This window comes from Neopsephotus bourkii, unplaced genomic scaffold, assembly GCF_033783945.1.
Source record: "Neopsephotus bourkii isolate Nb327-2 ecotype Australia unplaced genomic scaffold, CSIRO-AGI_Nbou_v1 NB_1767, whole genome shotgun sequence".
In the NCBI taxonomy this organism is placed as follows: Eukaryota; Metazoa; Chordata; class Aves; order Psittaciformes; family Psittacidae; genus Neopsephotus; species Neopsephotus bourkii.
This window is the reverse complement of record NW_026902241.1, coordinates 10,282,306-10,296,300: the sequence shown is the minus strand read 5'-3', so window position 1 is coordinate 10,296,300 and position 13,995 is coordinate 10,282,306. Positions and strand designations below refer to the sequence as shown.

At 38.1% G+C, this 13,995-nt stretch overlaps 1 pseudogene; it reads left to right on the top strand.

Moving 5' to 3' along the window:
• The first annotated feature begins 2,354 nt into the window (after nt 1–2,354).
• Nucleotides 2,355–2,528, top strand: LOC133225901 (U1 spliceosomal RNA; annotated as a pseudogene).
• Nucleotides 2,529–13,995: the final 11,467 nt, after the last annotated feature.

Sequence of the window (13,995 nt, the reverse complement as noted above, 5' to 3'; positions counted from 1 at the left end):
AAGAAGGGAAGGTGGTGGCATGGTCAAAGTAATGGACTTGTGATTTTTGCTTTGAATCAAGGGGTGCCAATAGTGAAGGAAAGGAAGGACAAAAGCAACTAGCAAGGCAAGGAAAAAGGACATTGTTACAATGAGACCTAGACTTAGAGAAATGTTTTAGCTGTTTAAATGAATGTGGTAGACTGTGTCCTTGATGTCATAAGCAGAAAGAATATGTAGGACTAACACATAACCTAGAAGTGATGATGTAGAAGTTGAAGTTGTAGATAATCTCAAACTTACCTGTACCAATGACAAGTTGCTGTCTGAAGTGATGGAGAAGTTCTGAGCAAAAATTTCAGTAGAATTAAAATGAAGATCTTTGTTCTAATCCTGTTGGATTTGAAATAATGATGAATAATTAGATGTGGAGATAGGTCAGGAACAGAGGATTAACTGTGAGCCACGCTTAGAGAACTAGTGGTTTGATATCTGAAGTTAAGATGTAAAGAGGGAGGCAGAAAAAGAAAAGAGTTCTGTGAGAGGTTGTAGGGAATTGACTGGAAAATGAGAATACTCTTCTGAAGGACTGATATATGGAGCAGAAAGATGATCAGGACAGAGAAGAACTAAAGAAGCCAAGAAAGATGTAGATTCCAAGAAAACCATTTTCAGCTATACTGAAGACAGCTTGATAGGTGGAAGCAAATAAGGATGACATTTATTTTCAGTTATGGCTAGGAACAGAGGGATTGTGAGGAGTCATTTCAGTGCAGTTCAGTGCACAACCTATGTTAGAGAAAAGGACTGGAAAAAACCCCACCAAACCTGACTGCAAACAGCACTTTCTTTGTTAAGTAAATGAGAGACGGTCTGTAACTGGAGAAAGAAGTGTGGACAACAGCAGGCCTTTTAAGGACACAGAAACTAAGGAATGTTTATATTGGAAGGAGGAAGAGCCAGATGACATTGATAGGTTAATAAGTAAGGGAGAGCATAAAGGAAATAAGTTAATGTGTGAGCCCGCGGCTTTGAGGCAGGGAAAGGAGAACAGAAGAGAAAGTTCTCAAATGACAAGGAAGCAGGCATTGCAGTAGGGAAAAAGGAAGCTGAAAGCTGGAAAATACTGTGGAGAAATAAAGACTGTTAGAAAAGAAGCAATAGGGGTTACAGACATGAAATTTCATGCTAGAAAAGTAGTATTATTTAGCCAAGGTTATAACCACACCAGAAGCAGAGAAAAATAGTTCTTAGAATCTTAATTGAAACACTTCTTGACAGTTCCTACAGTTAAATCTGTTCTTCTGCTTGACTGATGCAGCAGAGTTTGCCAGGCCAGGTTTAAATTGTTGCTCCTGGACCCATATACATACAAAGCAGATTTTATCTGTCATTAGGGAAGGGATTTGTTGTTTTTTTTTTCTATTGCATTTCCTGGTATTTCATATTTTATCTTCAGTGGAATTTATGTTTGAGATCTGTACTTTGAGCACACAGATAGAAGAGACAGCCCTTCATGGAGTATGCAGAGATTTTTACAATTGTTCTTTGTTTAATTTGTTCTTTTTGATATTATGTATCATTATAAGTGCTGTGAAACTTATGCTTTTGGGGAGGAGGATGGAGTAATCTTCTTTAAAAGTGTTTAGAATTTTTTCTTCTCAATTTTGACATCGATCTATTTGAGCCTCTTAAAATCTTTCTTTATTAGCTATATAGGCCAGTATAATATTCCTTATGGATTACGCTTTATAGGAATGATGGCAACTCTTGAACATGCTGTTCCAAAGTGATCCATCAGTCTTACAACTTCTTTAAAGTTCTGACTTTTTCAAATGAAATAAGAACCAAGGGAAAAGATTTGCTTTATGAGTAGTTTTTACTAGTGTTAGCTTATGCCATTAATAAATGTTTGGATAATTACATGACAAAATAGTTATACTTTATATTCTCCGTGTGAAATTCTAGATTGCCAAAAGACTAATTGCACCATCCCACTCTACATTTATACAAGGAACATATTATTAATCTGGTTGCTTGTGTTTATTCTAAAGGTACCTTTAAAAAAGGAGGTCTTAGCACTGTGTACACCATTCAGACCTTGACAGTTTAACATTCTTGACTTTATACTGTCACCTAAGAAAAAATAAATAAAAAAAAAAAAAAGGAAGAAAGGATTATTTGTTTCCATTTGCAAAGCCTTTTGTTCTGGAAAGAAACACACCTCCTAAGTAAGTATGTAATAAGATTTCTCCCTGTTTCTGCTCTTTCTGTGACCAAAAGGAAAATTCCTAGGAAAAAATAACAGAAAAAAATCCATTGAATCATAGAATCATAGAACAGTTAGGGTTGGAAAGGACCTCAAGATCATCAAGATACTTACCTGGCAGGGGAGACACCATGATCAAGCAGGTGGTTTTCCCAGGGCGAGGCTCATCCCTTGCTCTCCGGGTGTGCTGACCCCTGCGATTTCCCCAGATGCGGGAAACTCAACTGCATAATTTGTGGCAGTGGGGGACTGCGTTTTTTTTTAATTTTTTTTTTCCCGGAGGCAGTCCTGAAGAGCCCTGTACCGCTGAGACCTCAGATGGAGACAGGTCAACGGAGTGGTTTGCCTTAGTCGATGAGGAATGGGTGAAAGACCAGTTGAGCAATCTGGACATCCATAAATCCATGGGTCCAGATGGGATGCACCCGTGGGTGCTGAGGGAACTGGCGGAGGTCATTGCTAGACCGCTCTCCATCATCTTTACCAAGTCTTGGGAAACGGGAGAGGTGCCTGAGGACTGGAGGAAAGCAAATGTCACTCCTGTCTTCAAAAAGGGCAAGAAGGAGGACCCGGGTAACTATAGACTGGTTAGCCTCACCTCCATTCCTGGGAAAGTGATGGAACACCTTATCCTTGGTGCCATCTTAAGGCATATCAAGGATAAGAGGGTTATGAGGGGCAGTCAACATGGCTTCACCAAGGGGAAGTCATGCTTGACCAATCTCGTAGCCTTTTATGAGGAAATAACACGGTGGATGGATGATGGCAGAGCGGTGGATGTGGTCTACCTTGACTTCAGCAAAGCGTTTGACACAGTCTCCCACAGCATCCTTGCGGCTAAATTGAGGAAGTGTGGTCTGGATGATCGGGTAGTGAGGTGGACTGTGAACTGGCTGAAGGAGAGAAGCCAGAGAGTTGTAGTCTATGGGGCGGAGGCTAGTTGGAGGCCTGTATCTAGTGGAGTGCCTCAAGGGTCGGTACTGGGACCAGTATTATTTAATATATTCATCAATGATTTAGATGAGGGAATTGAGTGTACTATCAGCAAGTTTGTTGATGACACTAAGCTGGGAGGGGTGGCCGACACACCAGAAGGCTGTGCTGCCATCCAGTGAGACCTGGACAGGCTGGAGAGCTGGGCGGGGAATAACTTGATGAAATATAACAAGGGAAAGTGTAGAGTCCTGCATCTGGGCAGGAACAACCCCAGGTTCCAGTATAGGCTGGGGAACGACCTGTTAGAGAGCAGTGTAGGGGAGAGGGACCTGGGGGTCCTGGTGGACGACAGGGTGACCATGAGCCGACACTGTGCCCTTGTGGCCAAGAAGGCCAATGGCATCCTGGGGTGTATTAGAAGGGCGGTGGTTAGTAGGTCGAGAGAGGTTCTCCTTCCCCTCTACTCAGCCCTGGTGAGACCTCATCTGGAATATTGTGTCCAGTTCTGGGCCCCTCAGTTTAAGAAGGACAGGGACCTGCTGGAGAGAGTCCAGCGCAGGGCAACTAAGATGATTAAGGGAGTGGAGCATCTCCCTTATGAGGAACGACTGAGGGAGCTGGGTCTCTATAGTTTGGAGAAGAGGAGATTGAGGGGTGACCTTATTAGTGTATATAAATAGATAAAGGGGGAGTGTCACGAGGATGGAGCCAGGCTCTTCTCAGTGGCAAACAATGAAAGGACAAGGGGAAATGGGTACAAATTGGAACACAAGAGGTTCCACTTAAACATGAGAAGAAACTTCTTCTCAGTGAGGGTGACGGAACACTGGAACAGGCAGCCCAGGGAGGTTGTGGAGTCTCCTTCTCTGGAGACATTCAAAACCTGCCTGGACACGTTCCTGTGTAACCTTATCTAGGTGTTCCTGCTCCGGCAGGGGGATTGGACTAGATGATCTTTTGAGGTCCCTTCCAATCTCTAACATACTGTGATACTGTGATACTGTGAGATCCAACCCCCCTGCCATCGGCAGGGACACCTCACACTAAACCATTTCACCCAAGGCCTTGTCGAACCTGGCCTTGAACACTGCCAGGGATGGAGCGTTCACAACCTCCCTGGGCAACCCATTCCAGTGTCTCACCACCCTAACAGGAAAGAATTTCCTCCTTATATCCAATCTAATTGAGATCACAGGTTTGTTCTTTTGAATGTACTGGAATATATTTGACAGTGATTTGACTTAAAATTATTATTCAGAAGAAGTATTAGCAATTTAGCACATCACAGTATTAAAACATTATGTATGATAGTTGCGTACAATTACATTCATGGAATGTAACAACAAAAAAAGAAGAAGCCAAAGTAAACAACCTGAAAGAAAAGAAAGAAAGAAACAAAGGAAAGTTGTGTATTCGGACACAATTTTAGTGTAAAGCTTTAAAGTGCAGGAAAGGGTAGAACATTTATTTTTAGAAACTGAAAAGTTCTTCAAACAAAGAGTAACGGAAAATATATACTAAAAAACCCAGTAAGTGTGAGGTGAATAAAAAAAGAGATGTGATTTGTATTTGCAAGACAATGACATTAGAAATTACATTTCACCAAAAATAGTAATAATTCAATAGAAATTGAATTTTGCTCTGATAGCCATATGGGAGAAAGTTTGTATTATGGAACAGTGGATTCTAATGTTATCGTGAAACACAAAGGATTATCTGGACCACTGTGCATAAGGACGTACTAATAGTAGTAGTAGTGTCAAACATACTTTTGCAAGTAGGTCCAATTTTCCAGACTTATAAATTAAAAAAATATATAGTTTCAAATTCCAGAGTTCTGGGAAGGAAATTGTTTTAGTAAGTATTCTAATTTAAAAAGAAACAGTATATTACTAATTTACACCAGTGACATCTTTTTATATGTGTTAAAATTTAGAGAAAAACTGGAAAAAAGCTTAATTAACTTCAGAAGGAATTTCGGTTCTTTAGAATACAGAATATACTCACAGGATTGAAAACTCTAGGTTTGACAAATTTTCATCAAATGTTTATAACAGATCCACACTGCTATTTTATTTGGCTGTGGATTCTGCATTTCAGGCCAAGAGCTTGGGGTTTGATTGGCCTGAATAGGACATTATACAATATGTATGGTGAAAAATCCTGATATTTGGAGACAGGATCTTTTTCTAAATACAGATCTTTTTTTAAAGGTTAATCACTGTAATTAGACTTAATTTTACAGTGATTTCAAAATATAAGCAAGGGTGCTTTCATGGTTTGCATGCTGAAAGTACAGGATCAAAACTGTAGACCTTGCTCTGATTGACATTAGTGGAAACAGCTGTCTGTTTCATTTGGAGCAATATTGTGTCCAGAGGCTGTCATGAAATTATAATAAACAGTAGCAAAGCCTACCAGAGTGGTACCTAGAGCCACAGTTATATAACATAATAAATAGGGAACCTAAATACACAAAATAACCCAGTTCTTTGTGAAAGGTGTGTAAACAATCAGATTTTTTTTCAGAACTTATCCAAGAAAATGTTAAAAGCTTGAAAGTACAAAGAAAGATTCTTGATATTATTTCCTGTGTAAGTATTCCACACAGGTGCAATGGGACTGATTTCCATAAGTTTTCAAGCACATCTAGGTATCTGCTAATTAATTTGACAGGATAAGATGTGAAAGGATAAAATTAAAACCTGACCTGCAAACTTTGGCAGTAAATAAGACCTCAGACATTTATATACTCTGCAGTAGGCATGTTCCTAATCTTCCATTGTTTACTATGTGAAACTCTTAGAAAATATACCACCTCTCTTTTTAACCGTCCAGGGGAGGAAAAGCTCTTCTGCTGTAGTGTTTCAGTTGTATTCAGTTGCTAATCTTCTGCTTTACTTACTGGTTTTTGGTTTATGTTTCTCATGATGACATTTCCGTGTTTGTTTCATAATTTTCTGTCATTGTTGGTCTCTCTATTGTCTCCTAGATGAACTGATTGAGATTCAGCTGTGCCACTGTTTTGGGGTCCGTTTCCACTCTTTATAAGAACAACACATACATCTAAGTGTTTGGATATCCAAACCCTGAATTAGGCAGAATTATCAGGAAAAACTCTGACATTCTCACTACTGTTTGTTTCATCAGGAACTCATGGATGTTCAGGTTTTGGACTCTGATTTAGTTGCAGAGAAAATTTTGGTGTTTTCAGGAGATAATTTGGTGCTAGATTTCAAGGATTTTTGTTGGTCCAGGATTTGTAAAGAAAGTCATGCTCACCTTCTGTGTGACTGGTGCAGTACGTGAGGAAGCCTATAGCAACTGGTGCTTCTGTATGTTACATGAGAATAATTCAGGGGCATATAAAAGAAAGGAAAAGTACAGTGCCCTGCTTCCCCTGAAACAGCCACTGTCTGTAGTGCCCTCAGGCTGTGCACTGGCTTGAACCCAGGAGCTTCTGCTGCCAGCCAGGAACTTGCCCCGTAATGGACCTTTTCCCAGTTTTCCTCTACTGCTAGCTCTTCCACCAATAGGAAGATGCCAGTTTTTCTGCTGCAGAACTAGCCTATGGATCCCTGTTGGATCTATCTGTTGTCTTTACCTGAGGCTCTGATATGTGCCTTTTTGTTTCTGTTTTATCAAGCTGTTTTCCTCTAGTACTATAAATACAGAAGAAAGCAAGGCAGCATGTTTCCAAGAAAATTACTTCACATCCATGGTAGTGACAAGTCTTGATTTTGGGATGTACTGTACTTACTAGTGCAGTCTTTAACTTTGGTGGCAGACTTGTCTAATGGCTTGGAATGAAGCATCCACAGACTTTATAAATCTGGTCCAGACTACTGGAATGTTTCATGACTCTGAGGACTAAAGCAAATTTACTTGGCACTTTAATAACAGGAAGGAACCTGAAGACAGGCAGTGGACTGGCATTCTAATGTAGAAATAATCAGATTTCTTTCAATCCCCGCAGAACATTAAGGCTCCCTTTAACATGAGGAATTGTGTGAACTGTGTGAAGATGCGCATAGCATCACTCTGCTCAGTACTTTTGTGGAAGTGTTTAATTTTTTTCACATGCTGACACCCTTAAGCTCTTCAAACAAATGAAATTTTCTCCTTCTAGAGACCATATTCCAGAAAGGGATGTCAGATTGCTGTGAACCTTTATGTCTGTACCTAGCATCTTTATCTTTCAATGCAAATGACCTTTTGGTAACCACAGAATCATAGAATCTTAGAATAGCTAGGGTTGGAAAGGACCTTAAGGTCATCAAGTTCCAACCCCGCTGCCAGGGGCAGGGACACCTCACACTAAACCATGTCACCCAAGGCCTTGTCCAACCTGGCCTTGAACACTGCCAGGGATGGAGCATTCACAACCTCCCTGGGCAACCCATTCCAGTGCTTCACCACCCTTCCATTAAAGATCCTCTTCCTTATATCCAATCTAAACTTCCCCTGTTTAAGTTTTAACCCATTACCCCTTCTCCTATCACTACAGTCCCTAATGAAGAGTCCCTCCCAAGCATCCCTATACGCCCCCTTCAGATACTGGAAGGCTGCTATGAGGCCTCCATGCAGCCTTCTCTCCTCCAGGCTGAACAGCCCCAACTTTCTCAGCTGATCTTCATATGGGAGGTGCTCCAATGCATCCACGAGGATGATCTCCATGAGATCATCCTCGAGGCCCTCCTATGGACTTGTTCCAACAGTTCCATGTCCTTTTTATGTTGAGGACACCGGAACTGCACACAATACTCCAAGTGAGGTCTCACGAGAACAGAGTAGAGGGGCAGGATCACCTCCTTTGACCTGCTGGTCATGCTCCTTTTGATGCAGCCCAAGATACAGTTGGCTTTCTGGACTGCACGTGCACACTGAAGCCGGCTCATGTTCATTTTCTCATCGACCAGCACCCCCAAGTCCTTCTCCCATGGGCTTGTCTTCCCTGGAAAAAAATAGATAGATCCAAGCGTTTTAAAAAGAACTGCTGCATATTATTTCTTTTTCCTGATGTGATTATTTAAGGCTTTCACTAAGTTCTCCTCCACAATAGTGTGAGCTTTGTGCTTACCTGCTGTGAAGGTCCTGGAGAGAGCTATCATCAGCAAACTGTCAGCTTAAGCCAAAGGGACTCCCAAGAAAATTCTAGAAATGTTTCTAAGGTAGTGGTGTGTAACTTGCTGCCTGAAGATTAACCGATGCTTTTGTTACAAATTGTGCTACTGCTAAAGTGAACATGTCCTAGTATCTCTGAGTTTGTCTAATCAGTTAGGCTAGGCATGATACTGCTTGGAGTCACCCGGGGCATGAGTGTGCAGGGATAATCACCTGAAGGAAAAAAATGTTTCCTAAAAAATTTTGGGTGGCGGGATTCTTAGAAAAGTGTTGTCCATATTCACAGTTGCATTCCTTCCGCTTGATCTGAAGTGCTTTTGAAAGGGAAAGGTGAGGTTTGTAACCAAAGATGGGTCACTCTATGTGGCTTTTATCTCATGTTCGGACAGCAGGACAGCAAACAGTGGAGTGCAAACCTTATGGCTATCCCTCGTCTAAGATATTTGACTGTACACATGCAGACTGTGAGTGTCTGTGTAGACCACTCCACTTTAGAGTTACTAATAAATGGCTTCCCTTTATCAGTGAAGGCTGAAGTCCCTATAGCAGTAAGAACACGTTTATTTAGGTGTGCTTGAAGAATCTGCCCTTGCTTTGTTTAGACTTAAACTCACCACTGCAGTACTGGCAACCAGTCTGTGGCCTAGGATAACAGTTTTATTCCAGCACTGTAGATGAGCTAATAACTCTTGTCACATAAGAGATGCTCATGCAACTAAGACTGCATAGTACTGTACTTAACCATATGGACATATCGTCTTGGTCCTCTGGTGACTCAAGGATAACAGCACCATGGTCCATTTCACAGTATAGACATGCCCTAATTTTCATACCTTGAAATTCTTTGTTTTTGTTTCTATTACAATATAAATAGCAGACTTTTCCTTACAAGACTAACAGTTGTTTTAAAACTTGGGTTTAAATTTAATGTGTACATTCTAGCCACCCCCCTAAGTTACTTAATGCAAATGTTTTTATATGTATATTTGAAGTACAGCACACTGAATGAGCTTGTTACTTGACATGCTACATTTAAACTTCTCATTTGGCTGTACAAATCGTGCACTTAGGAAAAACACGTTTTAAGAAAGCTATTAATCTAATTTCTCTTCTGTTTTTCTTTTGTGAACTAAGAAATTCCAGGAGAAACTGACTCTGGTTAGTCTTCTGTTGGTATTCTGAGTATTTTGTGAGTGCATATTATTTTAGCAATTTTTTTGTTCAAAATTGCAATGTGCCATTCCATTTTTTCCTGTGGAATATTTCTCCCTATTTACAATTTCAGAAAGTTAGCAGAAATTAACAAATATTCAGTGCTCTGAAAATAAAAATATTCCTAGTATTATGCATTCGCCATGTCACTAGCTATAGAGAATGTTTACCCTGGTGTATATTCAGGGGATTTCATATTTTATAGGATTGATGTCAAAAGCATATGTAGAAATCTGCATGAAATGATAGGTAAAATAAATTGAAATATGATGTAAAAAAATTTATTTTGCATTTTGCATGAAGATATTTTACATGATGTTCACATAAATAATATTGTATTTCCTTCAATATTATAAACAATTAATTGCTACTAGAAATTACATTAAAGTAGAAAAGAAAAATATAATTCAAGGAGTCTGAAACATTTTAGTTTGAAAGGAACAGAAAACTGTACAAAATCACAAAGAATTAGTAATGCATATTGAGAACCAAACTGATCGTTTATACAGCTTTTTACTTCAGAGGGATTATGTATGGTATTAAATAATGGATTTTCCCAACTATGGTATACCAGCAAAATTTTCTTTTAGAAATGAAATATGCCTTACAAAACATTATTTTATTTTCTCTTGTAAAGTAACAAATCTGGTATATGAGTCCTTGTCTTAGTAAGACTTCTGTAAATGCTTGTATTTGAAGTCCCTGGGCTTTGGCCATGGAAATCAGTTCACATAATTCTTTATGACTGTTGATCTAGTATCTGTCTAGTGAAAGCTATTTGTTACTAATAGTCTGGCAAGTCACTCAGTTCTTCATGTGCTGAGTACTGGTATCTCCAGAAGTGAGCGCACTGAAGTCACATCTGAGGAATGTGCCAATTTAGTAGCAGTCTTCTTTTCTGAGAACTTTATTTCTGTGCAGTTTATAAACTTTGGTATGTTTTATGCCTTCTCATCAAGACCCTTTTACCTCTTCCCCATACGTATAATCCCTTTTCAAAGTGCAGTTTTTCAGTGTGATGTATTTATGTTGTATAAGCTGTCCAAAATATATCAGGTTAATGAGGAAATTACAAGGAGTAAAGCATGTAATTTGTGGGAACTTAAAATATAGCCCTTATTTCCCAAATGGCAGCAAACAATATTAAATGAATTGTTTATAAATAATCTTCATATGATGAAAGAAGTAATTCTACATGTAGAGCGTACTGTTTCATAGTCAAATTACGATGATGATGAATCTGGAAATTACATACTTGATGGGTTTATTTCAGCTACCAGAAACATTAAAGTTCCTAATTTTGCTAAGTTAAAATGTAAAGTGAAAAGGAAAATCAGTTCATGCTCTCCTACTCCTGCTTGCTTTTGTGGGAGAAATGAAGAGTATTCCAGATGTGATGACCTACTCTTAGTAACAGTGCAAGGTAACAAAGAAAAAATATGTACACACTAATCTCATATTTTGCACAGGAATGGGAGCCTACTGAAAAGACATTTATATTTAAATATCACTAGGGCTTACAGTATGGATTTAAAGACTTAAAGGTGAATCTGCAGAAGATCACAATAATCTTAAAAACTAAATTTCATCAAAATATAGGACTAAAGATTTTTTTTTCCTATTCTATTATGTAACTAGGATATAGATTTAGGGCTCATCTGTGCTTTTTAGCGTGTTAGACTCCAAATAACAATAGCCCATGACTCTGAGAATATAGTCTGTGGAGACTATAAATGCACATTCACACTGCTATTAATGAGTTACCTGGACTCTTTCATGTACAAGATGTTGCGGTGTGTCACTAAGTAGTGGGAAGATAATATTTTCATGTGGTGAAGCCTTATTATGTTTTATGTTTTTTGGCTGCCAACAACTGTACTTCATTATACATGGAAAACACATTTTGCGCCTCCTTTTTCTCCAAGGTTCGTCTTAAGAATTACATTCAGTAGTTGCTTCCAGAAGTATTTTTGACATAGTAAAGTCTCCCTGGGCCGTCTGCTTCTTTCTTTGGCAAAATGATATTATAATACTTCTGCAATTTTTATTATTTTTTTTTTTTAGTGAAATTGCATTTCCATTACTTCTATTAGCAAGGTAAAATTCTGCAATTCATGGAGAATTGCATGAAGTTACATTTTAATCTCAGGTTAAGCTTTGCTGAGTACATACATTCGTAGAAAATGCAAATATACATTTCCTTCTTTTCTACTGTTTTAAGCCAAAGGAATAGATATCTGGATTTTTTTTATTTATTTAAAGACTGTACTTTAATAAATTTTGCAATACATATCTGTTACTTAGTCTGTCTAAAACTCATGACTAAATGCTAAGACTTTTGTCAGTTTAACTTATGTAAAAGTATCATTTTCTATTTTGTAGGTGCAGGGCAGAATTGAGGCTGTTTAGCATTTCAATTGATTTAGCCTTATTAAAAAGTTACGTTGGTATTGTTTTTAGTATAAATTATGTATTTAAATAAATTTACTATATGTCAGCAAATTTTTTGGTATGAACATGTAAGAAGATTGCTACTAATCACTGTTTACTTTCTTTATTTAAATTGCTGACCCAGAAGTAAATTTACATACTGCAAATTTAAGATGCCTCCTGTCAAGGTAGTAACTGCTAAATGTTTTAGTGCTGTGTCTGCTTTTCTACCCCTTCCTTTTAGACAACTAATCTGAGGCAGTGTTGATTTTCTATGAATAAGAGGTCCTTGTATTTTTGAAAGTCTTTTAACCTATGGTGACAATTTGAACTACATACGTAGATGTCCTGCAGAAATGCATCCACTTGCAGTTACTTTCAACTGGGTCTAGATCTGCCAAGCATAGATGAATTCATGATGCTGCTCAGTAGTTAACACCTACTTTTTAAAATAATTTTGCTCTTTCTCTCAGCTTCTGTAACACAGGAACATTATAACAGTTGGAGAAATTTTGTAAATAACATATGGGGATAGAAACAGCACTATCAAAGATGAATCATACTGAAAATTTCCATTTACTCTTGTATATCATTTTGAAAATGTTGACTGCAAGAAATCATAGACATTTCTTCATACAGAAGGCTATTTTTCGATAGCTGTCATTATCTTACGAAGCATCATTCACGATGAAGTGACTGCTTTAAATGTGCAAGCTGTATGAGCATGTCAAGGGTTTGAGCAAAAAAAGTCCAACAATATACTCTAAGTAAAAATGTTCAGTCAATTGAATGTGGAATAACCAAAGAAGAAATGTGAGCTTTTCAAGTTCTGATACATGCTTTGGTTTTAGGAATAAAAATTCATTCCTCTGGTGTATCAAGGATAATTAGGGGTATAAAACAACTAATTTGAAGGGGACTGCTTGACTACGCTTGTGTGGCTCGGTTTGCATGAAAGGATTTTGGGTTTTCAGTGTATTTTTTCTGTGAGTTAATGTCCAGATTTTGAAGTGGAATTTGAAATTATACACCTGAGTAGGATGCTAGTAAAAACTTTTCATGTTTCCCTCAGCTTTTTTAGTTACTGAGTGAAGAGACAGGATTGTAATGACAATGATGTCATGCAAACATTAGCAGCCTCAGAGATTAAGGCAGGCTTTTGAAGAATGTCTGAGATTACATTTAAGTTGTTTCAAACCCATCATTAAACAAAATGATCTGGAAACCACTCCTGATTATTTGTCCAGCCATGTGAGTTCTAAGTGTATTTTGCAGACTTTAAAAATCACTCTTGTAAGAATATAGTAAAAGTGTTTTCTACATTAAAAATGGTTTAATAGTCATTTTCATACTGCTTATTATGTATTTTCGTTCTTCTGAATTTAGTTAAGTTTGCTTTTATGTACTCAAGAATTTAGCTAACCTTGGCATCCTTCTTTCTCATATGTTAATGACTGAGTACAATAATGTCCTCCATTACACTCTTTGCTGTTGTACATTATGCAGTATCTTCATATATCTCTTGCCTCTAAATATCTCCAAGAACAGCTGAACAATCTCTGTGAGCAGCCTGACAGCAATCTGACTGCTTTAGGATTGCTTTCAGTATACTGTAATTATGACAAATTCTTTATTACTGTGCTTCACATTTGAAATAGAAGAAGTAAGAGATATGTGTGGATATGTGGCTGAAAAAGTAGACAGCTGGATTAGCAGCTGTCCTCTGATTTGTGAAAATTTATGTCTGCTTCACAGAACTTGTGTTTGGGAACTTCAAGGAAAGAATTGTATGGAATTCTGACATATAGTGAAGCGTGAGTATGTGACATTCTTAGTAGAAGTCTTGGTCCTGCCATGAAACTTTCAAAAAGGATTCCTTAGAAACAACAATCTTGGAAAAAGTTAAAAACTCCTTCCTAGCTTCCGGCCCAGTAATCAAATAAGTGGGAACCTGGAACAGACTTCTAATTGGAGGTGTAGGGACAGAAAACCTTTCAGTAACAAATAGATCTTGACAATATATGAAACATATCAACATTCTTTGA